We start from the raw sequence: 10,019 nt of genomic DNA, 5'->3' as shown, positions 1-10,019 counted from the left end.
ATGACACAAGGGAATTGAAGAAAAATGTTGGCAATTTGTAATGACGATGATAATATGGACTATTCATATAGCGTAGCTACTATATTAATATCCCTTACTGCGCTTTAATTTTGGTATCATAATATTATAACCCGGCTGTAGCCGAGCCACCATATTGGCGCTCAAGCATTTAAGGAATTTCTTCTTACCGTGTACCCATCCACTTCACCTTGATGGAGTGCAGCACACTGTAGGTAAATTTCTTGCTGAAGGAAAGCACGCAATGGCTGGGAATCGAACCTACGTCCCTCAGATTGAAAGACGAGAGTCGTAACCACTAGACCACGACGCCCTCATCTATAAACGCCAACCATTATACATTCAAAATTTTATATGATAAGATGCGAAACCTTAACTTCTTTAATTATTTTTTATAAATCTTATTTCCATTCCTCACCCTGACCAAAAACTGAGTATACAAAAAAGTCTGTTTTACTAGCATGACTAGCGTGAAGACAAATATATTTATTATTATTTCATGTATTTTGTGTATCAATACAGCTATGCTTTGTAGTCATTAATTCGCCACCTTTTTAACGTAAATTTGAGATGAAATAAGGTGGAGGGAAACAGGTCATGTCGTCGACCGGCCAGCCAATGGAAGAATGAGTGACCTCCATTTCACATCAAAATGAAAAAAAAGGTGGCTTTGTCAAAAGCTGATTTATAATGCATATCATAACACTAATTAGTTTTCTATTCGGTCCGATCCGTTGTGAACCGCATCAGGAAAATATTCATCAGTTCGTGGTATCATTCCCCAGGCTATTGCAGGGGCGCCATGTACATGTATATCTAATCGTCTAAAGTATACAATATGCAGTGCAATAATGCATTAGCAAAATGACGCATCAATTGTGGTATACATATACGATGGAAAAACACTTTAAGGTCTATACTGGTGCATGTACATGTATATCTAAAATGATATGCATCATTACATTTTTCGCCATATCCTGAATATAGATATCCCTGAACTAGAATCCCAAACCCAAACCTACATTATATAGGCCTACATTCAACCAATTAATTTCATATTATAACCCTGCTAGGAAGAGTACATCATAGTCGGTACAGCTTATTCACATTGCTAACGGCACAGTCACATTTCCCTTACAGCGGACGTACGGCGAGTCCACAACAACCGTTTGAAAAAAAAATTGTACCAGCTATATAGTTATATATACATGTGGGCACTTGCGGATCGAAGGGGAGGGGGGGGGGGGAGCACAGCCGGCCATTGCCCTCCCCCTTGAGATGCATGATTAAAATTTGTAATGTATAAATGCCGTTAAAACAGCAGTGTGCCCCCCCCCCCTTTTAAAAGTGAAGATTTTTCTTTTTTTTTTGGGGGGGGAGGGGGGCTTGTCAAATTTCTTCGTGAACGAAATGTCCTTATTTTGTGAATGAAAACCTTGCTATCTTCTTTCTTATTTGTAGTTTTTGCTTATCAAATTTTTCCTCGGGAAAATGCACCCCCTTTGAAAATCCCTGATCCACCCATGCATGTTGGTGGTATGAATAAAAATGAATAAAACGGTTGTTTCCGACTCACCGTACTGCCGCCGTATAGGGAAATTGTGACTGGCGCATAAACGTTGCTATTTTGCGTAAGAAGATAATTATTACGATGTGTCTATAGTTGTTCACATAGTGAACTGTGTAGATACGACTCAAAAAGCGCTCAAATATAAGTGTGGAAATTATTGCACAATGTTGGTCCACAATGTCAAAGGTCATTCCTTTGTAAAGACAAGTAAATTAAACTTAAGATTGAAATTGGCTCATGATATTTGGATTGATGTGTTAAGCATAATTGCCAATTTGATATAACAGCACTAATTCATCTTGATAATTACGAAATAAAAGAGTATTTGGGGGATTATTCATTTAGGAAATAAAGCAATACAAAAAAAAACGAGCTAACTTTGATTCCACTAAGAAATTCGTCCAATCAAAACGTGGAAGAGAAAGTTTGAAGTTAATTTACTATAAGGAAATTTCGAGATAGATCAGTCACAAACACTGATCTGTATATTCAGATCAGTGATCACGCAGAAATGTTAAGTTAAATACAGTAACCAGGTCAAATGTAAACAAGCAAGTTTTAATAAGAAAGGTAGGTGGGATGGAAAAGACGTAAAAAAGAAAAAATCAATGCTCGAGTGGTTTTCTCTTACAAAATATTTCTTCCACCCACCCAACCCCATCCCTTAGCATCGCCTTTATTATCTCTTTACGATGTTTCCGCCACACTAGCGAAATCATTCCAAACCTATCAAAGTTATCACGTTATTTCGAATGGTTTATCCTCGCTCAGTTTGGAATCGTTTTCTCCCTGATCCGTGAGACTCCTTACATCTAATGTGTCTGTAGAATTTACTTTTACCTCAGTTGTAATTCAGATTGTTGGTTTATGGCTTATTAGATAAAACAGAGCATTTCATAACATGGAAAATCTTCCGACCCCTTTAATCCATTATTATGCTTGTTATTAGACTTCCCCCTATAAATAGAGGTCAACCCAATAGAGCATCCATTTATTTAATACCGTTTTACGTTCTTGATCCAATATTCATTAATGACCGTGTATTTCTGCACATATTTTTATTGGGATTTTTATTCGATGTATTATATCACAGGAATGCAGGGTAAAAAAGCCTCAGTTTTCATTCTATTTGAATAGATAAAAAAATGAATAAATAAATTAAATCCTTGATTCGCCCATGCTTCCAATCATGTCAAAGTTGTATGATCACGTGGTAATATCGCTCATTATGCACATGCTCGTAATTTATTGGGTCTAAACGAAAGTCCATGCTTTCAACAAATCTCGCGATTCGCGAGATTTTTAGTCTACAATACTTGAATAAGAATACAATATCTATTTTTGTTTCATGTGCTAAATGATCAACCAAGACCAATGCTGCGAGAAAGAAAAATATATTCGATTGGTAAAATACACTTCAAAAATTTCTATTTTGCATTGATATCAAGGTCAATGCTCACGACAATGGCGTCGTTGATTAAACAGATTGTTTAATTTTTTGTCAATGTCACAATTACAGTAAATTTGATGTGCAGCCTATTGAAAACAAAAATAAATAATGCTAAAACGTGTAAACATGAGCAAAAGTAGACCGAAACTGCTTGTAATAACAATCATTCTTCTACATACTGTGAATATTATAATAATTTGACAGTAGACATGGTGGATAAATTCTGTTTAGGGTAGGCCCTTCTGATACGACAAATATGTATTATGGTATATTATTGTATTGTATCATATTACATATTACTACATTGTATATTATATTATGGTAGCTCGAGCTAAAGCCGGGGTAATAATAGAGGCACTTTGTATACTCAGGCAAACAGCGCTATATAAATCCAGCTATTATTATTCATATCATTATAATATAAATTATATGAATACAGAGGAAAGCAAAGTCAAATCAAATATGCACCAATATTACAAATTGATGAAAAATCTCTTTAAGGTTTCAATCTAATCTCTAAAATAATTCCTTCTGGTTCGTGCCTAGGTCTGTAAAGTATATCGTATTGAGTAAGTGCATAAAGTTTAAATCATTTAGCTAAGTACATTGCATCAACAAGATGCTATAAAGATATTGTCCCCTGTGAGTTTGTCGGGAAGTCTTCCAGGGAAACTCTTATGAGTCTAGAAAATTCAAATGACATTATCACTTGATATCTCTACCAACATGCAGTCATGTAAAATATGACCAAATTGCCTTTTCTTTTGCTTGAAGTTTCACCTTACCGCATTACGCTGGGAGTTTGCAAATGAACAAACGATGGTGTCGCAATCTATAATAATAATAATTTTTATTTTTATTTATTTATTTATTTATTTACCACTTGTGGGATGGAACACCCTATCAGCAAGTGCTGTTTTTCGTAGGGGTCCATACACACAACAATAAAAAATGTACAATATACAATCAACCATGGTAATGACAAAAGCACAAGCACAAAATCATATGACATAAATCACAAGAACATACAATACTGGCGAAAGAAACAAAATACAATATGATAATAAAAGCAAAATATATATAAAAGCAAAATGGGACTAAAAGAAAAAAAAGTGTAAACCAATAGAAAAATAACTTAAAGAAACCCTAAACTCAAGCAGGGGCAAAGGGATTAAAATGAGGAGGGAAAATGATGCAGGCGTTGCTAACAACAATAATCAGGATGAGGGGGGATGAGCATGTTTTTAAGATGTGTTTTAAAGGAATATAAAGTGATACAAGGGGGAATTTTCTTTTCAATAGAGTTCCATATTTGGGCACCTCGGTAGACGAAGCATCTTTTACCATAATTCGTCTTTGGATGCATTAACCTTAATTGGGTTTTTCCAGATCTGGTATTATAGGGTGTGTTACGAATGGAAAATGTATTGCAAATATAATCAGGAGCAAGTTTGTAGACGGCACGATACATAGAAAGAGCCAACTGTTTTGATCTACGGTCTTCAAGATTATCAAATTTTAGGGTATTATACAATACTTTAGTGGGATACATATGGTCAACTTTAAGGACTGACCGAAGGGACCTATTTTGCAAAATTTGCAGTTGTTTAGAATTGTTTTTACCCGTATTACCCCAAACCGTACTACAGTAATCAAATTGAGACTGGATGATACTTTTGTAATATAAGAGAGCAGTTTTTTGATCAATGTAGTGACGAATTCTTCTAAGGAGATATAGGCTTTTAATAACTTTCTTACGTAGAGACTGGACATGATCATTCCAGAGTAGAGACTCGTCAATATATATGCCTAAATATTTACAAACATGAACTCTTTTTATTTCACAGTCATCAATACATACATTGCATCTATTAAGTTCGGTCTCATTCTTCTTAAGCCTCTGGGCTGAACCAATAAACATGGTTTCACACTTAGTGGTGTTAATGATTAATTTGTTATCTTTTAGCCAAGATGAAATAGTTGATAAATCTACATTCAGCTTATTTTTTATGACTTCGGGATTTTTTGAAGAATAAAATATACATGTATCGTCCGCGTAAAGAGACACTTTACAGTGTAATTTATCAGGTAGGTCATTTATATATAATGAGAATAATACGGGCCCCAACAATGAGCCTTGTGGCACACCGCAGTTAACCTGCCTTGTAAGAGATGATATACCATTAATACACGTATACTGTTGTCTATGAAATAAATAATTTTTAAACCATTCAGTGGTGTGATGATCAAATCCATACATTTTCATTTTTTCCAACAGGATCGAATGGTCCACCGTGTCGAAGGCCTTTTTTAGATCAATCATAACCAAGCCAGTTAATTCCCCTTTGTCAATTGAAGAAAGCCATTGATCTGTTACATGTATCAATGCAGTTTGCGTTGAGTGTTTGGGTCTAAAGCCGGATTGACACGGAGTTAAAATATCATTGTTTGTTATATAATGCATCAACTGGTCGTGTACTACTTTTTCCATAACTTTACCCAAGACTGAAATAACGGAAATCGGACGATAGTTATCAAAACATGATTTACTACCTCCTTTAAAAATTGGTGTAACACTCGCTAGGACAGTGCTCAAAAGTATAGACTGATTAATGATATAAGTCAAAGGGGGTGCAATTGAGTGAGATATACAACTAAGCATTTTAGAGGGTATATTATCAGGCCCTGTTGCTTTATTACAAGGGAGATTACTTATTATCTTACAGACTTGATCATCGTTTACTACTTTAAGGCTAAAAATAGAATCATTTACAGTGCAAGTTTGACACTTGGTTGCGTTTGGATCATTCACTGGTAAATTTTCAGCCTGAAGTTTTTTGCCGATGTCGGTAAAGAAATCATTGAAAGCATTAGCCAACTCACGTCCCTTTAATACTGAATTATTAGATACTAAGGGTGGAAATTTACAAGATGACTTATTTTGGGGTGCCAGGTATCTGAGCGATTTCCAAATCATCTTTGTGTTTTTATTTGCAGATTCAACATTTTTTGTGATAAAGCAACGTTTTGCTTCTCGAATGCACGAAGTAACATGATTACGGGCTCGTTTATACGCAACCCAATCCGACAAAGAATTAGTCCGTTTAGCCTTGGCTTTCAATCGATTTCTTTCACGGATCTGCTTAAAGATATCTCTAATCAACCAAGGAGACTCTTTTTGCTTCACCCGAAGCTTACGTAAGGGGGCGTGCTTATCAATGATATTTAACAACAAAGATACAAAACATTCGTAGGCTGCTTGCGGATCAGTACATTTGAAAACAGACTCCCACGGCATGTTACTCACATCAATTTGAAAAGCAAGCTCGTCGAACTTATTGAAATTTCTACAAGTTTTATACTTATGTGCACAAGTAGACTCAGAAAGAGATTTACCAAATACACAATAGATCATATAATGATCAGACATAGATAGTTTGATGACACCACTGATTGAACATTTTGATTCACAGTTAGTGAAAATAAGATCAACAGCGGTAGCAGAAGAGGAACTAACCCTTGTCGGTTTTGTGATAAGTTGTTTGCAATTGAAAGATTCCATGATATTTAACAATTTAGTGGTCTGCCACGATTTGAGTTCCTTTAGCACATCACAATTCATGTCTCCGATAACAATGTAATTGGTATTTAAGTTATCGATTTTGCTCATCACATTTTCAAATGCTACAAACGATTCTGCTTTAGAGTTAGGTGGGCGATACCAACATACTATGATTAAAGGTTTCTGATTGGTCAATTTCATTTCTATTATAATAATCTCGAGGGGGGAGTTTTCCATTAAATCGTCTCTTCTAACATAATGAAGATGATTCCCAATGTACACTAAAACACCTCCCCCAAATCTGTTACGATCTAATCTTTGAACATCATAGCCAGGGATTTGGATTTCAGCGTCATTTATGGATGTACTAAGATGTGTTTCACTTAGAGTAGCAATATCGAGACCCATACTTAAGGTCGTAGATTTAATTTCATCAAAATTTTTCAGTAACGATAGACAATTCAAATGAGATATTTTAAAACCCCTTGCAGACATAAACTCATCTGGTGCCAGTTGAAACATGTCATTTGGGTTTGAACATGTTGAAACATTTATATCCTGATCATCATGGGGGGAATATGGAGTAGACCTAGCTAACATGAATATAAACCTATGAGATTGAATAGAGGACTTGAAAAAAGGACAATTAATATATTCAATATACACACAAAAAAAAAATGATAAAAAAGCAGCGAGCATATAAGAATTACTAATAGTACATTAATCAGTTAGTCGTTCAAAGTCTCAAAAGTCCTGTGAAATATCAGGTAATATTTATGCGGTAGGGAAAGTCAGTTGGATGGGGCCGCAACAAAAGTTCACAAAGCATCTAAGTCTTTAAGGCAGTGTATCACTTTGTTTATTGTTTTTCCGTTAGTAGCTTTGATTTTAGCTATCACCCTGCCATCACTGGACCACGCTGCGTCCACGCTACTTTTTTTCATTGTAGCGTTTATAAGTTTTTGATTATCTTTGGTTAAGTCTTCCTGAATGACAACATGAGTTCCTTTCAGGGCGCGTCGTTGGGAGATCACTGCATGTCGCGTTCGGTATGAGACGAATTTAACAATGATGGGGCGGAGCCAAACCTTCCCTTTTCTTTTAGTAGGGAGTTTTGAGGGGTCACCGATACGGTGCGACCGGTCGATGTCGTTAGTTGAAATATCGATCTTCAACTTTTCTTTGACTATGTTACAAATTAGGTCATCTGTTGACTCATTCGGCTTTTCAGTAACGCCGAAAAACTGCAGACAATTGCGCCTGGAGTACTGCTCTAAGTCGTGCGTTGATTGTCGCAGATTATCGGTAAGACTTTTCTGCTCGTCAAATGAAGACTTAAGACGGCTAATCTCTTGGGCTTGACTTCTATTTACCGATTCGAGATCCATTATCCTGGCTTGTTGTTCATCTAGCCTATCGAACAATGTAGCAAATTCCTTATGAACTACATCCGTTATTGTAGAATGGATAGACTTGAGAAGTTCTTTGTTTTCCTTTTGGACGCGGGAAAACATATCATCAAGACGTTCTTGGATGGGATCGTCAATGCCAGGGGACGCCATTTTGAAGATGATCACATATACAACACAATGATCGAAAAGATGTTGTTATAACGCCAAGCTGGTTATATATCCAAATCAGATTATATCAGGAAAAGATCAGCTCACGTAGATATGGGAATATATTATGTCAACTGTATACACAATGAGCATAATAACGGAAAAGTATGGACACTGTGGTATATCATGAAACTCATGTAAGAATAGTAGACATTGATCAGGAAATGATCCAATGTATATCAACAGATGTAGATCTTCAGAAAAAAGTATATTGTCTGCATTGCAAAAGTACTCAAGGTAGATACATATTCTTATCAAAGAATGAAATAGAACTTACTGAATTGAGTCAGATATATCATTATATAGTCCAGCGTGAAAAATGTTTCCGTGTACCACAAACGAAGCATATATGGGACTACCCACTGTAGTATATACGCCTGATTGACTGATGTTCGAGATCAATCTTGAAGGTAAAAAAGCGATTTACTGCATCAACAAAGTCATTTTCAGGCAATAATAACGATGAAAAGACACGGATACTAGCATATTATAGCAGGAAATTCATTTAGCGGGTCCCAAATGCTGACTTCAGACGAAAAAGTTTAATATATCAGCGAGGCATAATCGGTTCATTGAGAAAGCCTATAATAATAATAATGATAATAATAATAATAATAATAATGATAATAATAATAATAATAATAATAATAATAATAATAATAATAACAGTAATAAGAATAACAATAATAACTCTTATTTACCCAGGGTAGCCACCATAGCCGTAAGCCGTTTTTCCCCCCAGCGGTTCATGCATAAAACATTATCATGTTATCAAAGTCATAATTCATTATTAGTTTCTGAATAGGGATTTCGATATAAATTCATATCATAGTTCAGTTTAAGCCCGAATATTTACAGTACAATCTAATCGACCTCCCGTGCAACCTCATGAAATGGGTACACTCAATAATGGAAAAAATGTAACAATTTATTTTAAACACAAATTTTAATCAAATCTCCACCAAGCCCCGACAAAAACGCTGGAAATATGGAAACGAATGTGATTTTCTCGAAGTTACAAGCACGCTCAGCATATTACGAGGCTAACCCAACCTTTTGATATCAAGTTTGAAGTTTCATTTATTTCTCATTGAGAGATCAGATAAAAATAGTTAAAATCGACAAAGCATAACAGTGTATAAATAACAATGTACATCAAAGAAATTATTCGAAATGGCCGAAAAAGTAGATACCTTTTATTAGGCCAAACATAAAATACCATAAAGTCACAATCACAGCCCCCCCCCCCAAAAAAAAAGACCTAGACATAGGAATACTATCTTGAACCACAATGATTTTAGACGTAAAAGAGCACACATAACCACTCCTTTATTGTACCCGGTTAAGGCGATATATATTGCGATTAATAACGGGTTTCGAACGATAAAAGTAATGACAATAGAAGCTTCGATAATCCTACGACCTGGCGGCATTTGTTGGAAATAACAGCTTTTGTTATGTCACTTATTTATTGGTGTCATGAAATAATACCACAAGCCATCATCGGTGAAGTATGAAATTTGCACATTCTTCTTTGAAAACCCCGTTCATGTTTTGACAGTGCATATATCGGGAATATATGCTGATAGTTTTAATCGCCCACTTTGGTTTTAATTTAGCTGAAGAAAAGAGCCATTAATAGATTCAGATTCATTCAGATTCAGATTTATTTCCAACAGAAATAACATAAATATTGATACAAATCATTTTCATACATTGTAACAAATATTTGCGATACAAATCATTGTCTTTATAATCATAGTAAAAAACATTCATGATAATTAACATATAAAGATATAT

This window comes from Lytechinus pictus, chromosome 8 (genome assembly GCF_037042905.1).
Source record: "Lytechinus pictus isolate F3 Inbred chromosome 8, Lp3.0, whole genome shotgun sequence".
Taxonomy (NCBI): domain Eukaryota; kingdom Metazoa; phylum Echinodermata; class Echinoidea; order Temnopleuroida; family Toxopneustidae; genus Lytechinus; species Lytechinus pictus.
Note: the sequence above shows the minus strand (reverse complement) of the source record.